The sequence below is a fragment of the Protopterus annectens genome, chromosome 6.part0, assembly GCF_019279795.1.
Source record: "Protopterus annectens isolate FY-2018-M chromosome 6.part0, PAN1.0, whole genome shotgun sequence".
Classification (NCBI taxonomy): domain Eukaryota; kingdom Metazoa; phylum Chordata; order Ceratodontiformes; family Protopteridae; genus Protopterus; species Protopterus annectens.
The window spans coordinates 1530413037-1530439291 of NC_056737.1; positions in this window are offsets into that span (position 1 = coordinate 1530413037).

A 26255-nucleotide genomic window follows, 5' to 3' on the forward strand; every position below is an offset into this window, starting at 1 on the left:
AGAATTCATTTGGACTGCAGGCTAGACATTGCCTTCGCTATCATGGATTAATATCAGAGCATAGGCAAAGAGAAAGAAATAGGGGGATTCTAATTGAAAGACTAGCACTGGTAGAGTTTTTAGTAGAATCTAGAACAGAAGCTGCTGTTAAAAATGAGAATAACTAATACAGCATATAAAATATTACATGATCCATATGGAAATCAATTAGAGATGGTTAGAAAGGATTTCAAAGAGAAATTGGATAAGGAACTCACAAAAACAATGGGGGATATATGTATGGCATCCAAATATGCAACAAAGTCTTGAAGATTTAGGATCTTTACTTTGAAGGGTTTCTATACCCCCAGCAGACTCCAAAGAATTTTTCCACAGGTAGATTGCAAATGTTGGAGGTGTGATAGAGTAGAAATTGATAATTAGGAACATATTTTCTGGGAGTGTAATGAGTTGGCAGACTCTATAAATTCCCTGCAGACTACTGTGTCAGAAATACTGGGTGATCAAATTGATGTAACTAAGGAAATGATATGATACAGAATTGGAATTGACCACAGATAGTAAGGTCTTGGTTAGTTTAATTCTGGTTGCTGTCAAGAACTCAAAGCTAAACCAACTGTACTAGAAGTAGTGAATATAGTAACAGATAAAATAACTGAATGTGAGATCTTTAGAAAAGGGTAGGAACAAATTACGCAGAAAATGGGAATTGTGGGAACAAAGCATTCAGAATAATGTTTTGGAGGAGGAATGATGTTTAAGAGAAGGCAGGAATTGAATGAGCTATGTAATGTTTGGCTGGCAATGACTGTATAAGTTATGAGTAATGTATAATGTTTGCAACTGAAAATATGTTACTATTGTTTTGTTTTCATTTATAAAACTGTATAACTGCCTATGTTATAAGTGATAGTTCAATAAAGATGTTTCTTGTTTTAAAAAGCATAAACCATGTCTGAGTTAAACACATAGTGATGGAATAGTTGCTAATAACAATAGTAGCCAGTCCTTTGTTAACAGAAAAAAACAACCTTTTAATTTCTAAAAACGTTATCAGCTTTAGAATCAATAATTTCTGCATTATAACCCTTCTCAAAAAATTAATTCTTCAAACTATGAAGTTATTCAATATGAGTTTTCTTTCAGAACAAAGTCTACAAATTGAACTCCATGTGTTTTGTCTACATTGTCTTTCAAAAATTTAAGACAGGTTAGTGTCATGTAATTAAGAATTAGTTGAAGTAGACTTAAAGGAAAATGCAGTAGCAATCTGATTATGAGAATCTGTTGAGGCATTCAATGAAAATTTGAGGTAACAGTGCAACAACAGATCAGACTGATGCAAGTCAACTTTCTATGTAAGAAAATTTCCATCAGTGTAGCATAAATAATCCACAAAATCTAGATTTCACGATTAATTAATTTCCCACTTGGAAAGGCACAGATTAGTTAAATTGTTGGCCATGGTAATCCATACAGGCAGGCCACTGGTCTGTTTGCAAACATTATTGGAAAAGACAAAAAAGTTATTTAGTATTGTTAAATCCAAAAATAACCTAATGTTATTTTTTTCAAATAACCCCATGAAAATTTCGAAACAGCTGGCCATTTGGAATACTTTATTCTGAATGTGCTGGCTTCTGCATGCAATCAGGAGGTGGGAATATGCACAATTGTATGGTTTTCAGTTAATCCATAACCATATTGCTCACTGAGGATATGTCTTATGTTTTAATGTCTTCCATTTGTGGAAACACTTTACATAAGGTTTTATATGCCTGCTTACAAAGAAACAACTGAAATCCAAAACAAGCTTCTTGGTGTTATCAGTAAAAGTCCACACTGTCTCTAGACAACATGAATGTTATGTGCTATATAAACAGCTAAAGTCTCAGACTTCAAAACAGTTACAGTGGCTCTTGGGGAGCAAATAAATGAGTGTGAGGTTTTGGGATTCTAAAAATGATTGGAATATAGGGATTCACAGCCTCCAAATTATCACTCAAAGGGCTATAAATAAATTTGTTACTAACATGTCATTTAAGACCTGGTCAATCTAATCATATGCCTTGAAAACAATAATGGTAAATTAATTAATAAGTATTAGTTTCTTAGAAACAGAACCATTTTATTTTGATATATTTATGCGTCTATAAACACATGTCCAGCTTAATATCTGACCTTTTCTTCTCGTTATTTAACATACCTTTTTATGTCTAGTTAAATTATAAAATATGTATTTTGGTTTCTTGAGCAATGAAAAATTAATTTCTTGTTCATCAGTGAATTCAAATACAGGAGAAGTAGCACTTCTAATAAATAAAGATGTATTCTTTTTTGTACCTGCATCCAATTCTGAAAACCAAAACAAATGAGAGAAGAATAGTGTGTATTCCCTGCAGCCACTTCTGAGAACCAAAATAAACAAGACAAGACTGGTGTCTATTTCCTTAGGCTAATTCTGTAAACCAAAACCAATGAAACAAGAATGGTGTGCAATCCCTGCAGGCATTGTTAATGCACTGATTTTTAAGTGAATTTATAACCAGACATAGAATGATTTAAACAAAAAGGTGTTTGTGTGTGTGACAAAGACAGTCTGTGTGTGTGTGTGTGTGTGTGTGTGTGTGTGTGTGTGTGTGTGTGTGTGTGTGTGTGTGTGTGTGTGTGTGTGCTATAGTCAAAATGCATTATGCCAAACAGGAGGCATATTGAAACTTTTTGTCAGGTAAGAAAATACACCTAGAATGTCATCAAAGTATATGGAATGCAATTTGATCAACTACATTATTTAATATTTTTTATGTTTTGGTGTTTTATAAGGTGCATTCATTTGTGGATGCATTTTGTATCTTGTTTATTCTTGCTTGTGGTAGTTATGGAAATGAAGTGTCTTTGTGATGTTTCAATATGCACTGCAGCTTCTTTTTGTTTCCTTGGGTGATTCTTCTTCTTTCGTGTTTGTGCAAATGTGTTTCTATTATATATACATTTGGAGGGGAGGGGGGTTTTCCATGAATTCTTCCCTGCAAAAACAATTTTTGTTAGGGGGTTTGTTCCATGAATGCCCTCCTGCAAAAACAATTTTTGTTATTAGTTTCTTGGTTTTGCAGTCTTTTTTTTTTTTTTAATAAAAATATTTTATTTTTATTAAGCTTTTTAAAATGATTACAGAGTATAACAAGATTTTAAAATGTAATAAAATAAATGAATAAATTGAAACAAAGATAATTAACAATGCAACTATTTACAATATATACAAAATCCAACTCCACCTCCTTCAACCATCACTGGACTGTCCAAACCAGAATTCTGCTCCCTAAACTCATGCCCCTCTCCTGCTAAACTCTGCATGCCCCCAAAGCCACTTACAGGATTCTCTGTTGTTGGATTTGAGCTGCTACCCTGTCACCCAATCTATGGATCCCTTGGCTCTGCCCACCAAACTTACTCACCCATCCACCCCCTAGCATTAACTGTAGGAGCATTACCTGTAGGAGCAGCACGTGTTGAGTCCACCATCTAGACCTCTGCTGCCACCACCTCGCTGGACTGCAACTGATGTATTCTTTTCCTCTGGCTGCCTGCTTGCCCTTTGATGGTTGCCATCTCTTACGACTGACTTTACCTTGTGCTACTGCCATTGTAGTCTAACTGCTTGGCACCTCTCAAAGAAGATCCCCTGCCTGAGCCACAATATCTATCCACCTCTGCCAAAATGTCTGGATATCAGCCATATCATCCACTGAGCCACTGACACCTGGAATGAGAGGAAAAACAATGCAAGCAAACAAAAAACACAACCAGAATGTCCCTGACACTCAATGCCAGACATTACATATTCAGAGATGGATAGATTAGTACGAAGCTAATTGCCATTTTGAGTAATTTTAAACCTAGCCGTTTACCCTCTGTGAGAATCAAACCCTGCACCTTGTGTCTGTAAAGTAAACACTTTAACAATTATACCAACTTCAGAATATATGATTATTTTCCATAAAATTATGTTTGTCTGGAAAATTAGTGGTAAAATGGTAAGGCAGAAGTGGCAAACTTCACGACACCCATGCAGATGGACAATAGAGGTACGACTGCTGAATCCTACACAAATGCACTTTATAAGCATTTACACAAGTGCATGGATTGTGCTATCCCTAACAGAACCAAGATGCTATCCTCCAAAAAAAGGAAGCCAATCTGGTGGTCTTCTGCCATAAACAAACTCTACAACAGTAAAATCCCATGATTGAAGGAACTTCCTGGTCAGCCTCAGTAAGAAACTGAGATCCCTCATAAAATCCTCCAAAGCTAGTTATGAAAACAAAATTGCCACTGATTCTAAAGACAACCACAAAGCATTCTATAGCTATGTCAAGAATCTCAATGGCAACGCTCAGATCTGCTCTGAGTTACAGTACAATGACACTAAATATACAGAACCAACTGATATTGCCAACATCCTGGCAGATAGGTTCAGTGCCAACTTTACCCACCTCTCACCCCCTAAAGGGCCCATCTTTATATCGGAAAAATTAAAAGTTCCTGTAATCATGGCTGCACAGGTGAAAACCTCACTCTCCAAAACCAAGAACACAGCATCCATGGGAACTGACAACATCCCAGGCTGCCTTCTACATGAACTACAGAATGAACTGGCACCCCACCTAAGTACCATGTTCAATCATAGCCTCACCTTAGGCTTTGTGCCCATTGAATGGCTCACTGCGATGGTTATCCCACTCCACAAAGGGGGGGGCCACAACAGACCCCAGAAACTACCGCCCCATTAGCCTGACGAGCCTGGTCTGCAAGGCCATGGAATGAATCATCATGGAACTCATAAACAAAGACACTGGAGATCTCCAAATTCTGGACCCAACACAGTTCGGGTTTGTAAAAGGCAGCTCATGTCTCCAAAACCTGATAGACTTCTTTGAAGTAGTCACCAAAGCCATAGGTGAGGGTAAGGTGGTTCAAAAAACTAAAACTCCGTCGCTGTACCATAAAGGGCTGTCCTCCGGTCTACCACTTAAATCTTCTACCAAGCACTCGTGAAGGAATATCCAGACTGGAAATAGTCCAAACGTTTTAATGCCACAAAATCCACAGAGAAACAAACTGACATGAATAAATACACTGGTGATTGAGCGCGCTTTCGTCTTCACATAAACACCTTCATCAGAATCACAAATACAATGAAAATTCACCATCTTTATATACACATTGCAAGCCCTTATTGGTTAACTAATAAGTTAATAAATCAGTTAATTGAAACCAATTAAAAAATGTAACCCTTTGTTTGAATACTATGTCCAAGTCCTACCTATTGCATGAGATATCTTTTCATAAGAAAATGCTAGCCCAAACAATTATTGGTAATAGTAATGATAAATGACAATAAATGTTCTTGCCCACATATGGATATGCGAGTGTTAACTTAATATAAATACAAATATAAATATAAAAAATGAAAAATGAATACCTATGTGTCTTTATACTTCATAAAATTATATAACTATAAATATGAATATAAATACAAACATAAATATTTATTTGTATAAATACCTTAATAAATAAATCTATCAAAAGAACACTGATACACTTGAAGTACTACAAGTTCAACCTATGTATTATGTTGTTATTTTATAACATCTATTAAAATACACATAATTGAATAAATAATATAAATATTAAATATTTATAAATGTTAAAATATTAAAATGTTACACTATAAAATATTTAATAAGACCTTTTAAGTGTTATTTCGTAAGAATTTTATATTGTATATTAATATTATATTTTATTTTATTTGGGGTTATTTGCCAAAAGCTTCAAGGCTGGTTTAATAGAAAGGTGGTCATTCATCCCCTTGGGACCACAAGCATCCAATTTAAGCTGCCAAATTAATTCTCTATACTCTAATAGAGATTCCCAGTCTCCCCCTCTATCATTCTTTTTCACCTCTTCCAATACCCAAAATTTAAAATTGGCATTCTCACAAATGTTTGTATGTCTAAATAGGGCATTATTGTCGTTCTTCCTAGTAATATCTCTCATGTGCTCATAACGTTTTTCTGGCTGGCGTTCCGTCTTGCCTACATAGTATCCTCCACAGGTGACACAGTAGGCAAGGTATACAACCCCTTGTAAAATACCCTTTTACCCTAAGCTTGCCTTCACATCCTTTCAAAAATATTTCTTTTTTACCAGAAATGAATGAACATTGCCCACATCTACCACATTTGTGTGTTCCAATCTTGTTTATCACTCCCTTGTCTAACAAATTTTTCTTCTCAAATAATTTCTTAAAATTAAGATTTTTCCTATAAGTAAATTTTAGTGGTTGTTGGAAAATTAATAAGTTATTAGACATCTTGGAGAAAATATTCCAAATTTCATGTATTCCCTTTTGTATCCATTCGCATCCCTTATGGTAGGTGAATATCAATCTCGGGATTTCCTCATTTCCAATACCTATATTTTTGACTTTCCTATTATTTGTCACATTTGGGTTACCTTTTAATAGTGGTGGATATTGTGTATTGCGTTTTTTCATTACTTCCCTTTTTATATTCTTAATTAATTCAATGGGATACCCCCTTTCCTTAAAAAAACTTGTATTTTGTCCATTTCATACCTACATTCTATATTATCACTTGTCATCCTAGAAGCTCTGACCATTTGCCCCTTAATAATGTTCCTTTTTAAATATAGGGGGTGGTCACTTTGAAAATGAACATATGTCTTAGAAAAACAACTTTTCCTGTATACCCTTGATTGGTATTGCTTATCTTCTCTATTCTTTATTAGAGTTACATCAAGGTAGTCAGCATAATCCATGTTGTGGTGATAGGTAAACTCTAAAAAGTTAGTAGTCTCATGTATATATTGTATGAATTCCTTAATCAGAGCTGTATCACCATTCCAAACAATAAAAATGTCATCCAAAAATCGGAAATATTGTTTTATGTAACTCCAAAATTTGGATTTGAATACAAATTCACGTTCCCAGTAGAGCATAATGATGTTTGCATATATTAAGGGGGAGCTGACCCCCCAGCCACCCCCAATCTGATGGTATATATCTCCCTGGAAATAAATAAAGTTGTTCTTCAAAACCACTTCTATGTACTCTAATACTAGTCTAAAATCTATATTACTTAAAAATTTAAACTATATTAACATTTCCTCAAACCATTTAAGTCCGGTACTGTGGGGTATTACTGAGAAAAGATCTTTAACATCAATGGTAATAAACCCATAATTGTCATCATATGGGATGTTATTGAATTTTTCCAGAAAATCCCATGAATCTATTAGTATATGGGGGTAATGATTATATAAAGGTTTGAGTTTGTTATCTACAAATATTGCTAGGGTCTGTGTCTTAGAACATTGGGAAGTAACAATAGGCCTAAGTGGGGGATTTTGTACATCCTTATGTATCTTTGGTATCCCAAAGACCTCAGGGATTACTGGTTTAGGTACCTTCAAAAATTTGTATAAATCCAGGTCCATGAAACCTTGCATCAAATTATCGTCCAAATAATGATCAATTTTACTGTACCAAATGTTCATCTCATTCCTTGATGCTATTTGATATCTGTCACCCTGACTCAAAATTTCAACCATCCTATTCATGTAGTCCCAATGGTCCATCAAGACTACCCCACCCCCCTTGTTGGGCTTCATAATTCTAATTCTTTCATTGCCCTGTAACATTTTTAACACTTTGGCTTCTTCATCCGTTAAGTTCACATCTTCCCTATCTATTTTATGTGATAAATAACCCTCCCTAACCATATTTAAAGTGCAGTTCTCAAAGTTAGAAATGTCATTATGTAGGGGTGGGTTAAAAATACTTCTCCTTTTAAGCCCTTGGCTGCTATTTGCTTCTTCACTTTGAAATATGTTATTTAAGTTTAACTTCCTTACAAATAACTTTATATCCAGTAATATATTCTCAATTTTAGGTTTCTGTGTAGGTATAAATGAAAACCCCTTAGTAAAAAGTTTAAAAAACTCCATTGTAACTTCTAAATCAGTGAAATTATAAATATTAAAATTGTCACATGTAAAAATCTTGCATGTATTAATTTCTTCATTTTCAAGTGTACCATTTACCATATTGTCACCTAACTCAGTTCCATTACCATCTACTTTATTGTCTTGAACTCCTGAATGTAATTTCACCATAGGGTAAATTCCCTCACTACTATATTCATTCTCTATATGTACATCGGGGTTACTTATAATCTCCGATCCATCCAATTCAGTTGATTCGGTTACCCCCCCTATCTGTATCTGTTCCCCCCTTGTTTCCTGTAGGGGTTGTCCCCCATTGCCTCCGCATATGTGTGTCACGACTCCCATTCTGATTCCTTAATCTTTCTGATCTTCGGGTCCTCCCCATTACTTCCCCTAAAGGGTCACCCTGGTTCATTCCTTCACTATCACTAATGTTGTTCATATCCGTATTCATATTCATATTCAACCCCTGATTCCCATACCATGTGTTGTTTTCCACAAAAGTATTCCTATATTGACCGGGTAAATTACTCCTATTATCCCTTCCATCCTGTCCCAAATTCTGGTATCTTGAAAATCTCCTGTTAATTTTGTTGGGGTCTACATAAGCCCTCCCTTCTTGATAGTCACGTATATCCCAGTCCATTTTCCTTAATTTCCTTTTGTAATTAACAAACACATTATTATCGACATCATGTAATACCTTATGATATATTTCTTTATTCTCTTTAATGGTGAAAAGTAAATCATTACTGATTTCTTTTTGAATTGCATCTATTCTTTTTTTACTGTCAATTAAAATGTCAGCATTACTGTTAATCATAGCTTTTAAAATTTGAATACCACAGTCATTTAAAATATCAGAAATGGTTGCAAATAACTCACCATTTCCCCGTATATTGTTAGGGTATTTATTTAGCCTAAGGCCTTTAGGCACTATTTTACGTTCTACACATTGAGTCAAATACCAATTGTCCAGGCTTAAATTCCTATATCTGTTCAGTTCAACTTCTAATGTCTTACAATTGTCCTTGTAGGAACTGTAATCTTTGCGTATATTAACCGTTCCATCCTCCGCCTTGGAAAACAACCGGTCAAGCCATTCCATAAAGTCCACATTGTTGTAACAGTCCAATCCACGCTGTTTGGCCCGTGTTTCGGCCTTTTTACTGGCACATCTCCACTCAACCTGGTAAAATACCTGTATGCCCATTATCGTGGTTGGAATCACGGCACCTGTTCTCCCTCACAACTCCGTGTCCTCACAGGCACCGTAAATCGTCACTTCCGGGCTACGCTGTGCACAGGGAATGGATCCGCTCGACCCGGGTGACTGAATCGCACCTGTTCCTCCTTCCGAATGCGCTCGTACAAGCCAGACAAGTTGGCTTAACAGTAAAGTTTCGTCTTTAAATTTTGGGTATTGGAAGAGGTGAAAAAGAATGATAGAGGGGGAGACTGGGAATCTCTATTAGAGTATAGAGAATTAATTTGGCAGCTTAAATTGGATGCTTGTGGTCCCAAGGGGATGAATGACCACCTTTCTATTAAACCAGCCTTGAAGCTTTTGGCAAATAACCCCAAATAAAATAAAATATAATATTAATATACAATATAAAATTCTTACGAAATAACACTTAAAAGGTCTTATTAAATATTTTATAGTGTAACATTTTAATATTTTAACATTTATAAATATTTAATATTTATATTATTTATTCAATTATGTGTATTTTAATAGATGTTATAAAATAACAACATAATACATAGGTTGAACTTGTAGTACTTCAAGTGTATCAGTGTTCTTTTGATAGATTTATTTATTAAGGTATTTATACAAATAAATATTTATGTTTGTATTTATATTCATATTTATAGTTATATAATTTTATGAAGTATAAAGACACATAGGTATTCATTTTTCATTTTTTATATTTATATTTATATTAAGTTAACACTCACATATCCATATGTGGGCAAGAACATTTATTGTCATTTATCATTACTATTACCAATAATTGTTTGGGCTAGCATTTTCTTATGAAAAGATATCTCATGCAATAGGTAGGACTTGGACATAGTATTCAAACAAAGGGTTACATTTTTTAATTGGTTTCAATTAACTGATTTATTAACTTATTAGTTAACCAATAAGGGCTTGCAATGTGTATATAAAGATGGTGAATTTTCATTGTATTTGTGATTCTGATGAAGGTGTTTATGTGAAGGGCAAGCGCTCAATCACCAGTGTATTTATTCATGTCAGTTTGTTTCTCTGTGGATTTTGTGGCATTAAAACATTTGGACTATATCCAGTCTGGATATTCCTTCACGAGTGCTTGGTAGAAGATTTAAGTGGTAGACCGGAGGACAGCCCTTTATGGTACAGCGACGGAGTTTTAGTTTTTTGGTAATTGGTGTGTGACGTGGTGTTCGAGGTCTGTGGTAAGGTGGTTCACACAGCCTATCTAGATCTCGCCAAGGCGTTCAACACCATCCCTCACTCTGGAATTATAGATAAACTCACTAAAATAGGTATAAGTCCCTATGTCACAAGATGGGTTGCCAACTGGCTTACTGACAGAACCCATACTGTGAAAGTAGCAGACTCCAAATCAGACTTCAGACCAGTGACAAGTGGAGTACCTCAGGGTTCATTCCTGGGTCCTCTCCTGTTTGGTATCTACTTCTCTGAAGTACAGTCTAACACAGAAGGTCTTTGGCTAACTAAATTCACAGATGACTGCAAACTAGGAGCCATAATCGAAACTCCTAACGATGTGGGCATCCTACAAAAGGGCCTCACTGAGACAGATGCCTGGTGTCAAAGCCATGGTCTCAAGCTCAATGCCAAAAAGTGCATTGTCATCCCCTTTGATAAAAACTCTGTCCCCATGAACTACCACATAGGTGGTAGTCTACTTAACACCAAAAATGTGATAAGAGACCTTGGGACACAGGTGGACAGTAGTCTCTCCTTTGATAATCACATCGCCACAGTGGTCAGGAAATCCTTCTACGTGGCACACCTCATCACAAAAGGTTTCTCATTCAGAAAAAGATAGGTCATTGTTTCCCTCTACTCATCACTCATTAGACCCATTATAGAGTACAACACCCATTTTGGTATGTACTTCACAAGATATCTACAGCAACTGGAAAGGCTGCAAAAATACCTCACAAAGAGGATTACTGGCCTCAAACAGATGCCTTACCCAGACCAAATCAAAAAACTCCAGCTTTACTCCATCGCATATCACCTACTCAGAGGCAATCTCTGCCTAACATACAAAGCTATGTCCAACCCAGAGCTGTTGGACATGCTCCACTTAAAGAAATCCCAATCCCTCAGAGCTACACGCTCTAGGGACCTAAACCTTGTCACCACAATAAACAGAAAATGCTGGAGGGATAGATTCCTGTCCCAGAGACTTCCATACTCTGGAACAGACTACCTATGTCAAACAGAGCTCCTCATTAGCACTCTTCAAGAAAAATCTTGATGATTGGATGGGTAATAGGAAATTCACCCCGGGGATCACTTCTGTGGTTCTGCTTGACAGGGGCACAGGAAAATAATTTTCTTGGGTGGCGAAAGCCAGGGTACCTTTTTGGCTAGGCTTGTATAGGCCCTAGGGCCAATAGCCTAGTACCTACCTATGAACCTATGAATCTAAATCATAAAAGATTGAAGTCAGAAAATAATGGCAGACATTTGATACCCTTCCGAAAATTCATGCTAATACAAAACCCATTATTCTATCAACTTTTAATGTTTATAAGAGCTATTTTTTTTTAAATTGTCCCCATTTTGGGTCTTTGTCCAACTTTTATTTATGGCTTTCTCCAGATGTCTTGCTGTAAGAGGTTGAGAGACTCACAGAAGCAACTCAGTCAAACATTATGTTAAGGAGCAGCTGATGAAACAAATCATGCACCATAGGAATTCCTGCTCACTTTAACCTCCACACCAGTCTTCATGTCCATTTGAAAATCCAAGCTATTCCAACTTTTTATTCCTTAGTCAAAGATCCACATCCCTTAAGTTGAACATAAAAAAAAAAATGAACAAAATTTCACACTGCGCTCACCATGTGGCATGAGAAGCCACTGAGCATGTGCAGAACCAACTAGCACTCAGGCACAGCCTGAAGGCTCTGGAATCAGAACAGAAACATCAAAGGCTCTGCAAATATCCAATTTCCACTGTGCACTAACCAAACCAACAGTCGTGGTCAATCAGACCACAACCCAAGCAATCCAGTCATAGACACCATCAGCTGAGGGAATGAGAGAACCACTGAAGCACAGCACAGATCACCCTCATGGCCACAACATCCAAATATAGCATCTCCTAGAAGGTACAACTCCAGAGAAACAAGGTACTTTGTAAACCAGCTTTTTGGCTTGCCAACCTTCCGAGTAAGCCTTTGTACATGTTCAGCTGCTATTTAACCAGCAATACGTCAAGTCTACATTAGTCTGTGCCACTACATACAGTACCCTTTGTTCTGAGTATTTATTTTACTAGGCTGAAGAACAAATGTAAAGCCACTCAGCTGCAGAGCAAGTTAAACTGCTAGTGCATAAAAGAATGAACTGGGAAAATTACATTTGTCAAGTCCTATAATAGTAACAGGCCTCCCTTCTCCCTCCCACCACTCCTGCCAGCCCCCAACCCTTCCTTATCCCCATACTCTTATGTACCATGTTTGAGACATTAAAAAAGTACTTACAGCTACTAAGTATGATCCCAGCCATTATTTGCCCAAGGCCTACCTGCACCAAAGTACCTATGAGGTCATCAGGACATGATGCTTGCAGTAACAAGATCACACAAAATGTGATCCCTAACCGGCTCCCAATACTCAAAATTGCAACCCACCCCATGCTTACTTCACTTCCTCTCTCCATCCCTCCAGAAATTAACCCTTCTTTGCCCTACCTACATCTATACAGCTTGCCTTTCCTGTCCAGCCTTTCCAACCCCAACCTTCCCTTACCTACTCATCTACGCCCCACTAAAGATGTCCTGTGACAAATGTGTCTGTTCCAAACATCATTTAGTCTTTTAATATTATCAGAAGTTTGCCTTTTATATATAAAACCAGATTAATCTAAACAAATTAGATTTGGTAAAATTATTTTTATTCTACCTGCCAATATAGACATATCCCAGGATTCAAGAAAGCCTACATTAAGTGTACACTAAGTGTACATTGTTGTGAGTGAAAAGACAACACAGGCATAACTCATACCTTCTTCCTCCTAATTTTAGTTTTCCTATTGATTTTCTTACAGCTTTAAATATTGACAGTGATTCATAAAGGTTACCGCAAACTGTAGACTACATGTACACTTAGTGTAATCTTTCTGAGTGACTAGAAAGTGCAAAAAATGTGGTAGAGATATTCTTGAATACATATTCAATAATGTCTACACAAAGAGTACACAATATGTATTGTGTACTCTTAGTGTAGACATTATTGAATATGGCCAACAATTTTATAATCTACGTTAAGCAAAGTGATAGGTCTATATGAAGAGCAATTCTGGGTGTATTTACCTTCTTTTATAATTGGAGTTATCAAGGAATAATTCCAAGAAGGTGGCAATTGATCTAGATTTTGTATCTTTATCATGACTTTATGTAAATTTGTTATAATGTTTGAGGGAATAATTTATATAGTTCTGGAATAATACCATCCTTTCCAGAATCTTTATTAGATTTGGAGATTTTTATTTTTTGATTCACTTCTTGAAGAGATATAGGTTTTAAAATATTGTTTTTTTGTGAGGAAGAGATTTTATAAATAAGGATTAATCAATAGATGTTATTAAATTGTTTTCACTATTTATTACTCTTTAATTGAAAGATGAATAATAATTTCTTAAAATTTCTAAAACATCAACATCTGAATTTCACTTGTTATAGGATTTTTTTTAATTCTTTAATATTATTGTTATTTATCTGAAATGTGATTATTTTTGTTATGTTTGTTTTATAAAGGAGATTTTGAATAGGGTGCTATCTTTAGCTTCTCTATTTGTTATATTTACTATTAAGGGCCTTTATCTATTAACTATTAACTCCTGTTTTGTTCTCTCTTTTTTACTTTCTTTTAACTGTATTTGAATGTCTAGTAAGTCTTTATTATTTATTTCATTCTATTAATTTGTGTTTGAACCAGGACATTATTTTACAATAAATATATACTTTAAACAAGTCTCATACCATTATTAAATAAGAATTAGGAGTATTGTTAATAAAAAAGTTATCTATCTGTTCAAATTGCCATGTTTTATAATCTTTCGTTTTGGTAATATATGTTGGTATTCTGAAATATAGTTCAGTCCTTTAAAATCTGTTTTTATATTTAAAACTAATGCATTATGATCTGAAAAAGGACATGGTATTATATTAAAATGTATTACTTTGGATATGATATCTTGAGAAATTAGTAATTTATCAACTCTTGTTTGAGTGTCATACTTGAAAAAATAATGTGTGAAATCAAAAGAATGTGTATATTTTAAAATAAATGAGTCTTTAATATTAAAAGAGGAGTAATTTGAATTTTATACCTGAATTGGTTTCAGAATCATCCAAAAGATAGTTAAACTCACCACATAGTATTTTTCCTTGTAATTATTAATTATAAATCAAGGTGTTTTTAGCCAGTTTAACTCCCATTCCAGGATACCAGTACAGATTGGCCATGGTCCTTATTCTATTAATATATTTTAAAATAACAAATGTGAATAAACTTTCTTTTTATTCATGTTTAAATAAAGTTTGAGGCATTTGAATCCCTTTTCCATAAAATAGCTACACCTCTTTTTAAGATTTAAAAGAAGATTGAGCTAAGGTTATATTTATTGATTTTCCAATACTGATTACTATTTTCATAAGAAAAATATGTCTCTTGGATGAATACATCATAGAGTTTATTTAATTTTAAAATTTTTAGTAAATTTGCTCTCTTTTTGGGGTTAATTAAACCATTAGCAATTAATGATGTAAGTTTAATTCTATATTATAAAATGAAGAACAAGAGTTTTATTAAAATTAGGTACACTAATGCAAAGAAAAGTTAATATAGAAATGCCATATGTAACCCTGCGTTTAGTTTATGTATGAAGAAAAGGGTCTCATATAAAAAAAAATTAATAAAAACAAAAAATATTTTTTGTTCCATAAAACCTATACAGAGAGTAACTATAATTGCTAGCCTTTATTTGAGAAACAAAATTTCAAGACTAACTCTCTGTAATTGCCCAAGAAATAAAAAATATATCATATTATGTAAGCTCTGCAGTAAAAAAAACTAATACATTGGGATTTAATTAAAAACAATACTTTATTTACTACATAATGACAGAGAAAGTAACAATATATAAAATAAAAATTATCAGTAAATTAAATTAATACTCATGTCTCTCCTCCTCCCTAACCTTTAGCTAAAAGCTACTATTTATATTTCAGAATTTTCATACTAGTGTAATATTTCTGTATAAAATGTATATAGAGCCATATTTTTTTATTTCTCCTCTCCCTCTCCTTCTAACCCCCCCCCCCCCATTTTTGATACAACTCCAACAAATGCATAAAGATAAAAAAGCATGGAATATTATTAACATGACAGAAGCTGATATCAAATTAAGTTAAAAAATTCTTACTTAGACTTGAGTGTATAAGAACAATAATTTATGTTATAACTTCTCATTTGAGCTATAAAATGAAAACCTTGCAATTCAGTGACTGTATAATATTCCAGAACATTGAGTGGAGTATATTAAATGCAACATTTTATAATTTGCATTAAAATGAAACATTTGTTATAACCAAAACATATTATATTTAGTAGTACAAATTACTAGAAGCAAAACCATATGTTTGTTACACTGAAAGTAACATGTTTAAGCTCCCCAGAATATAAATATGCATAGTAGATTGTGGCTATTTTCAAAGAATACTCTGAAGTTAATGTCAAGTAAAGGAGAGTTAAATTATAAATATCTTGTTTAAAAAGTAAAAATACAAGTCAGCTTCCAGATTTATAGCATTTTTAATAACACAATAAACCAGCCACAAAAAATGAAGTCATTAACAAGTTTGTAATGACTGACATAGGTATGCTACTTTGACAGAAAAAAAAGGCAAATTCAGCATACACATAGATTCTATTTGTGACAGGTAAGACTGAGAAGCTGAAGAACAAAATATGAAATGAAAACTATGTCTAATTTTTTGTAATGTATGATTAACATATAAGTTCCTTAATCCTAAGATCAATGGTTTGGACAAAGGTGAAATGAAAGCCAAGATAAAAGCACAAAGAAGACATTACTATTATAAAATTAGGCAAAGTTTCATTAAAAATAATTATATAGCTATTTATTCACTTATGAAGATGAGAGTTTATCATAAATTATTTCATGAAGTCTTAATTGACAATTGTTTTCAAAATCATAAATATAAGATCATCATATAACGAGTGCTAACTTTCTCTCTAAACTTAAGAAAAAAATTAAGTTCTTAATAAGTTCTTGAGACTTAAATCTGTAAATGAGAGTTTAATTTTTATCTCCATATCATACGAAAATGTATAGATGTGACTGGATATACAATTTATATTATAATTCATCTGATCTTTGAGTGTTAAGAAAAGAATGCATACATGCAGTGAATACCAATTATTGGCTCTGTTTACCAATACCAATAAGATTAATCTTAATAACAAAAAATGACCAAAAACCACCACCCCCTCAAAGTAAAAAATGCATCAAGATTCATTTGTATCTCAACAGTAAAGCCCACAGCAAAAGATATACAACTATGTGTGAGTTATAAATATGCATCTGTTTAGGAAAATATTAGTTCTAATTTTATATATATAGATATATATATATATATATATATATATATATATATATATATATATATATAGGGATCTAGGACTATTGAACGAATGTTCAATAGTCTGAATCCACAATAACCGAACGCACTTTAACAAAAGCGCTTTCACCGTAAAAGCACTTTCATTAAAGTCTGTTCGAAAAAAAAAAAAAAAACAATAAATCTTTTTTTATTCAGGGGGGCAAGCCCACCTGCACCACCCATGATGTGGGAGGCTGTGCCCCCCCACATACCCCTACTTTTATATTCTTACTCTGAGGTCATACTACAGTGGGGAAAAGGGAATTCTCCCTTAACCGCATTGTAGTGCGACTGGCACAACCAGCATACATAACCAAAAGTGCTGCTTTGGTGAACAGCACTTCCGGTTATGTATGTCCGGTGATTTCTGCTTCGGCAGAAAGTGCCATCGGGCATCTGTATGGATCCCATAAATATATATATATATATATATATATATATATATATATATATATATATATATATATATACATTTAACTAAAAATATGTATACTTAAATATCTGTTCATTATATTATTTTTTAAATATAGTAATACTGAACTGTATGATTTATTATTATCTATGAAAACTTCACTGTCGGTGCAGCAATATTTAATTACAAATACTGATGCTTTAAATCATAAAACATTTCCTACTCCAAGAGTAAAAAAATCCCCCAACTGCCACAGCTGCGAAACTCAAGCTGGTCATGTCCTGCATTATGTACTTCCTACATATAAGTGAATGAATGATTTTTTTTTTATTTTTATGACATATATATTGCCTCAGACCAACCTATCATGAATTATAGCAGTGTTCTCTTCTCTCTCTCTCTCTCTCTCTCTCTCCTTCTCTCTCTCAGTCTGTCTCACAGTATATGAATAATCTGCAAGTCTTTTGAAGCAATCCATCTCCTATCAAAGACAGTCAAAGGAGGGGAGTCTGTGCTCTGTGCAGACATAGAATCCATACGCCACTGAGGTAGTATAAATGAGGAAAAAAATTACTTTGATCCCCTTATTTACTATATATGTGTATATACTAAACTCCATGGTCCCATGAATGTAGAGGAAAGTGAAAACTAAAAACAAAACTCTGTAAATTGTCAGCACTGTAACAGGGACTGCAATAGTAGTTAATTTTGTGATAAACTTCAGCTATCAATCTGCAGTTTGTACAAATGAGTTATAACCTCATCCTATTTATATTCAAACAGTGGTTTGGAAACTTGTACAGGTACAGTACATCTACTTTCGGAATGCATACATACATTGTATAGTTTGCGGCAACAATGCCCATGTTTGATCATCTCAGCCTTCTATTACATATAGTATTCATTTATTCGTAGCTAAAGCAGCCACACAGTTATTAACTGCTAGTTCAAAACAGATCACTGAAAATTTGGCATTTATGAATAGCCAACAGCAATAGAGTTAAAGCTATAATTTTTGTGAGAAAAGATTATTATATCTAAAACATATTACTCTCCAAGGAAATGTATAGAATAACCTTTTTCCACTATGTCTAAAATTCATCATTTTCCCATACTCAGGCTTCAGAGAGAAAAGTGATAAAGTATCAGTGTAACGTATTCCCATCAAAATGGTAGCTGTAGATAAATTCATTCAAGACTTATATATTAATATGTGTAAAACCAACCACCAGAAAACAACTCTGTTGTGCACTTCATTCACATAGATTTATATTATTAGCCCACATAGTGTGTTTCTTTAAATTAAACTACTTTCTCATAGTGTGTTCAATAAACATTTTATTTATTTAGTTCTAACCGACATTTATTATGGCCAAAGTGTGAAGTTGCACTAGGAAAAAACTTGTCTTAATATGGAACAGTAATATATGTGTTTTGTAAAAGAATAGGTTCTACAAAAAAACTAAAGAATCCAGGTATAAATGAAAGGCAGACCAAACTTTGATAATAATGTAACAATGTTCCTCGGTGTTCTGCCTGCTGACATATAAAAACAAAAGCCATGAAAGGTGTACTCAATAAACTAAACTAAAATAAAAAAACACTGCAATGGATATCCCAGCAGAATATTTCATTGAATTAATTTGAGCACTTTCATCCCACCATGAAAGGAACTTCTTCAGAAACAAATTGTACAAAGACTCCCTCCCATTTATGTAGTAAAAAAGGCACCACATTTAAAATCCAAGATTTAAATAGATGCACCGTATGAAAACAACTTTGTGAATGAACTGTTAAAATATCATACAGACATCATAAAAATAAAAAAATATATTCATATCTCAGGAGTCCTTCACAGTCTCTGTGAATAATATAAATAAACTTGATTTTGGTGTGGTTTGGTCATGAGGGTGAAGCCCGAGTGGCCAAACAAAGACAACCGTGGCATTACCCACACCCAGACATGGGTTATTGCTATTATACAATGACATTATGGAACATAATGCATATTCCCTGCATATCTCTGGAACATTTCTCCCCGGGCCTCCGCTGAAAACAGGATCTGTGGAACCTAGTCGGACTTTCCAGGTCAACAAATGTTAAATAAATAAATTATTTAAGAAAAAAATACTTACTTGTCTTAAATAATGGCATTGTATAATACCCCCGTGCTGCCCTTCCGCAGCTGTCTAGTATTCTGCGGCAGTTCTGATGTACTGCGCATGTGCATGCTTACGCAGTACATCAGAGTTGTGTGTGGAAGCAACGGAGAAAGGAAGATCTCCGTTGCTTTTTAAAAGATGTCTCGCTATGTTAAAAGAGTTTAGCATAGCGAGATAGCTTTAAAAAAAAGCAACGGAGAAAGGAAGATCTCCGTTGCTTTTTTTTAAAGATATCTCGCTATGTTAAACTTAATTACTTAATTACAGCAATGGAGCTCTTCTGTTCTCCGTTGCTGTCTAACAAAAAAAAAAAAAACTTATACTAATAGAAAAAGTCCAGGCGACTGAGTCTGATTTACAATGGGCACGCTGACCGTGTATGTTTTGGAATATTAATGGGGGGGTCATTGTATAATTATTAATACAACATGGCGCCAAAAGTGAAGAATTAGCATTAAAGGGCATCTCTATCATTTGCATGTTTCATTATTATATTCTAAAATAGCTAAAAAGCACTAAAACGATTACAAATATGACAGTGGCACAATCTCTGATCCCTTTTGGCAAACAGGAACTTCAAGGCAATCTAGCAAAAAAGTCTTGGAATCACAAATAAGAATTTTTTAGCATTGCTTCTGTGTAATATAACAAAGAAGAAGAGGTTAAAGTGGCTTTTCTTTACTTACAGGAGGAGGGGAATACAGTATGTTTGGGTTGCCAGAGGATGAAATAAATGATATCTGTAGTAAAACAGATGTTTAGACAGTACTATGAACCTGAGAGAAATCTTCCCTATGTGAGACATTCATTTTACGTAAGAAATTGGAAACTGCATGAAACTATTAATGCTCACATGACTGAACTTAGATAAAATACAAGGGACTGTAAGTGTGGAGGGTGTCCCTCTATATTGAGGTGCAGGGGAGCTTGCCCCCTGCAAAATAAGTTTTTCTTCAATGTTCTCTGAAGGTTGTTTCAGTGAAAGTTTTTCAAGCTATTTGCCTCTGCCAAATATACCTTTGGTGAGTCAACATGAATCTTAAGTTCTCTCATACATACATATATATTGAATTTCAGTACTTCAAGATCAGAATAACTAACGGACACAAACACGAAAATACACAATACCAAAAACCCAGAATAATGAAAAAAAATAAAACAAAACAAAACTAAACATCCAACCCTCCCCCAAAATAAACAGAAACACATGGATAAAACTCCACAAAAATAACATTAACAAACATTTTTGCAGGGGGGGTAAGCACTCCTGCACCCACCCTCGCTACTTATATATACTAACTCTGAGGTTGCACTAACATGAAAAAAAAAACTAAGTTTGCATGCTCTACACTCCCACTGCACACTGTCATACTTACACTAATAACCACACACACACTACACAAGTACAAAAATCATCAATTTCACCACTAACACACACACACTCAAACTTACCTATCCCAAACTACTCCTAAAACTCTCCAAAAAAGTAAAATGAACAAATTCGTAAACAAAACCTTTAAATAGCAAACATATACCTGAATCTCTGCAAACATGAACACATTGGCCACCACTTACAAATCCCAGACCAAAGAGACAGTAACACAAACACCACACCACAACTACTGCAGATTCAGGAAACTCAGATTCATTAAATTGCAGTTTCAAATAACTGCACTTTTGACATTCTGGTCTCGAAATACTGAAATTCGATATTTCAGTATTTTGAGATTCAGAAGTAGATCTATATATATATATATATATATATATATATATATATATATATATATATATGGGTTTAGTACTTTTGAGCAAAAATACTCAAAAGTCAACCTCTGTTTCATCAATGCACTTTGGACAACAGAAACAGTCAACAAGTGTGTGAGATGTACAATCGAATGATATGGGAATATGCCTTTCCCCAGGGAATGTGCAATTTTTGAGTTAGTATATAAAATTAGCATGGAGTGTGGGGAGTGCAAGGGGGCTTACACCCCTGCAGAAACACTTGCTTCTTATTTTGCATGCTCTGAAGTTATTCTTCGTAGTTTGTACATTGCCTGTTGACTTTTTTTTTTTTTTTTTTTTAATGTTTATGCAAGTCAAACATTTTGGTCATCAATTTTTAATCCAGTCAGTGTAGAATACTACTTATGTGCACACGTGAACACACACACACACACACACACACACACACACACACACACACACACACACACACACACACACATTCACATATATGTATAATCCCTCATGACTTGAATAAGGCTATTGATAGAAAACACTATACTCTGAAAACTGGGCAGATGATGTTCAATCACTTTAGATGAATTGTTTCTGTGAAATTATACTATAGTGGGGAACTCCTTAAGGTAACTAAACTCAGGTAACTGTTTTAAATCATTAAGGAAGCAAATACTGATTCTACAGGACTGGCACACTAGTCTTTAAAAATACAATCTAGTGTGTCTTTTCTTAGTCTGAAGTGGGACTCTCAAAATTCCATGTTTAAAAAAGTCTTAGATAGAATCTGTAGATGTGCCAAAAAGGCATAAAATTGGTGCATCAAGCCCTTGGATTTAATACTTACATCATAGTATTATAGATGAATACTAGGCCAATGACCCAAGGGGCTATTTTAAACTTAGCCAATCCCCAAGAAACAGTTAAAGATTCAGTTAGAGGTGTTCTGCTCTAGTAACACTAGTGGAACATCATCAATCCTATTGTATAGAAAATCAGTATTTTCCAGAAAAAAAGTGATAAGGTTTGGCAACTGTAAGAATTTAGAGTTAACTAGACCATGGTTGTTTCAGCTTACGATGGCTATTATGCATGAATTCCTAAGTTACTAGAGCTAGTGGGTTTAAAAGCCAGTGTCCAGTCTTTGACATTTATTAATTTCTGTGTTGTCAATGATCATCCAAGATGTCATAGCAATCCTTATGAAGATAAGGATGTTAGTAATGAGAGTTATATGCATATCTTGAAAACTCTGCTAGTGATAAACAAGTGCTAATTTTAAGTCACTTTGTACAAAGGTTATAAACATTCCCCAGGATTCAAGAAGCTCGGCGCAAGGACGGTTTTAGCCTTGCGCCGAGCGTCCTCACTACAGATGGTGCAGCAGCGCCATATGAATATGTATGAGGGTGCGCTGCCACAACCTCAATGTGCACAGGAAATATGTGTGAGTGCAGGGGGTGTGTACAAGTGCTCTACGGAGGCATAAACATGCCCCGATACTTGCAAAACCTACTATGCCTACTAGTAGAGCCCACCCTTAATAGTAAGTCAGTAATTCAGTGTCCGTGGATACTGAAATGTATGCTAAGCATACAAGAGTGTCCACGAACAGTGAAATAAACTCAAAGTAGTAAACACACAAGCATGTAGTGAAATGTTGAGCCCTGTCCCTAGAACTTTCACAATTAGATTCCATGTCCCTGTGTCCCTATTATACATTCGAATTGCTGCAATATCGAAGGTGTAAGCAAAGCACAGCTTACACATCATATTCATTCAAATAGAGAAAAACATGCGGAATCAATGTGTCAATAGTGTAGTGTTTAGAGCATCTGCCTAACAAACAGGCATTCATGGTTCGAGCCCAACAATAGCACATATCATTTTTCATGTGGAATGAATGTCGTTTTGCCGTAAAACTGACATAAGAGCATCACATGAGATATTTAACTTAAATATCATTCAAGCAAAGTGGCACTGTCATAATGAATAAGGTACTAGTAAGCAGGTGTAAGCACAAATAAGCAGCAGTAAATGCATATAAGTACCAGTAAGCAAGTCTGAGTGCACATACGCGGTGATACGGCAGTTACGAGTGACATATGTTCACAGGCCGTGCATATGGGGGTGAGGGATCCAATAAACAAACATGTAACACATAGCATCAACCCCCCCACCCCCCCAGCTAGGCTGGTGAGACATACAGACACACAATAAAGGTAAACACACTACTGCTTCCCAGACCACCGACAGGATACTACCAGTTGGACCTGTCAGGTCTAATCTGGAAACATAGACATTGATGTCCCTTGTGGGACACCAGAAATTAATGATCGGAGGCAGTCCCAGTAATGACTTATCAAACCAGGCTGTAGACTTACACGGACCAGTAGGTTGTGCAAGCCTGATAACCCATGGGTCAACACAATGTATGACATGTGTCCCAACATGGGCAGTGTGTAGTGGTGTGTTTATACCCCACCTGCACCCACAGTAAGGATGAGTGCTGAAGAGGAGTAGCAGGTGGGGGAACTATAGGTATGCAATTATGGGCTTAGGCATGCAGGCGTTGGTTGGCGCAGTCATATTAGGACTACCACTGGGATGTAAGTAATATTCTGAAATGGGCATAGCTGATGCCCATAACTCTCAACCCCTAAGAGCACATCCACTGGACAGGCCATAAACCACTGGGGGAACAAATAGGGACCATACCTCTGAACTGTCTCAGATTTCCAGGGACATCCCTGATTTCGACTCAGTTTCTAACTCTGTCCCATTTAAACCCTCCTAAAACTAGTGACATTTGGAGGAAAGGTGGTGAATTACACGTAATGAATATGACAACAATTAAGAGTTATAAACATCATTTACCTCAGAAAATGTGTACAAATTCATATGCTCTGAGTCTGTCAATGTGTCAGGTTAATAGCACAAATAATTTAATTGTGTCCCTGATATTGTTATGCCATGTCCCTGATTCAGTTTGTATTTTTCCCCAATCCCATGAGAGGTCTGATAGGGACAGAAAGCACATATTCCACTGACAACCTTAGAAAGATGACAGAATATTAGGTATGCAGTAGCATGACTTGGCTGAAGGATGTGGGTTCCAAAACCCAATTACTTGTTTGTATTAAAGAGTGTCAGTTCCCATGTATTAGCCAGATGGGTGCAGATTGTAACAGAAACATACCGATAATGTGAATCAAACTCTGGACAGGCAGCAGATTCCGTACAGTTGAACGGCATGCTGTCACCTAATGGGCAGCCATTCCCAATACTGTAGGCATGTAAGCCAATGTAATAGGCATCACAAGGTAATATTATGGTCCTCACTCCAACCCAGGGATGTGAGTGTCAGATGCAAACACCAAATGCAGTGCATTTGCAAGTGCGGGAGCAAGCGGGTGTAAACCTGTTTGGCCGCCAGTATGGGAGTATTACACTGGTAAAGCAATGTAGGGGCTGAGTGTAAGAAACTGTAACCAGAGGTTAGCATTTCTTAGGACACCAGCTCACAACTGCTTTAATGTGCCTTAATCACTCAGTATCCAATGGCCTTGTTCTGCCCTACAACAAAATAAACAGCCTCTGCAAGGCTCGAAACCAGGACCCAGCACACACAGCTATTGTGATTTACCACTAAGCCATGGCAGATATACAGACATTGGATCTTATCACAAACATATAATCCAGCGCAGTCATTCAACAGTTTAGGAAATGTATTCCATCATGTAGATGTATGTGTGAGTGTTTATGTCCAGATATAGATACATACATATATATAGATATATCAAGAACATCCCATGAGACAACAAAGCATTACAAAGGAATGAAAAGGGAAACAACAGCAATGCCTGTATTATGTAGTGGTGTTGTCCTATGTAATATCAAGACTCCCTCAGACAGACATGTGTCATTCATACACGCAAACATTTGTACATTGGCCATATACATCACTCTGTGCATGTTATTTACATTAACACAACAGTTCCTGTCCAATCATTATGTGAGAACAGCACTATTGCAAGGTGCTGTGTGCGACATCATCATCATGATAAAGGTAAATGGGGTAACCATAGAGGGACCGGTAGTGTTGTGTGTACAATGGGGTCGTCCGCATCACGTGTACCTGGAACATTTAGGAAACATGTGCATACTAGGATTGTGCCTGAGAGACAGGGGTGAGGACAACTGGAGTATTTTGTGATGCATATTAAAAGGGTTACATGTGACCAGTGGACAAGTTTGTGAAATGGACAGCTATGTATGGGGCAAATGTTGTTCTAGGAACTGATTGTCCTTTTGTTTTCATAGGGTGAGGGTGAGATGTGGGGGAAGGAGAGTAGGCATGCTCGTGAAGAATAGGTAGGGTAGGATGACAGACAAGACAGCACACAGGGTCAGTATATGACACATGTGGGGGGATACACCTTGGATGGGGAGGGGTGTTCTTCATTCACAAGCCCATGAGCCCCCAGATGGAAACAGTGGGATGGAGGTCCCCAGCCATGGGCAGCCACCACTGCACCAAAACAGCTGCAAAGGTGGCAGTGCTGAGGGCTGTCTAGGAGGGGCAGACTCACCCTGTTAATGTGACACTCTGCCCTTGAGCTGGTGTGTCTGGCCTCAAAACCCCTTATTGAGCCCCCTACGCACCACGTCTTAGACTGTTCGACAGCGGACATGTTCCTGTCTGGACCTGCTCCCAGGGGGGACAAGCCCCATCCTCAGTGGCGGTACCACCAGAAGGTGGTGCAGAGCCAACAGAGGTGGAGGTCCAAGGCTGGGCCCCAGATGTGCTGTTACCCCATGCCATGGCCAGCTGAAGTGGGACAGGAGGTTCGGCCAGGACCTCCAAACCCATACAGCCTATGGTGTTGCTGTTTAAACACAGATATAGCCAGATGTTCATTGGATTACAGAAGTCTAAAAAGAAATAGAGTTATATACATACTTTTTACCT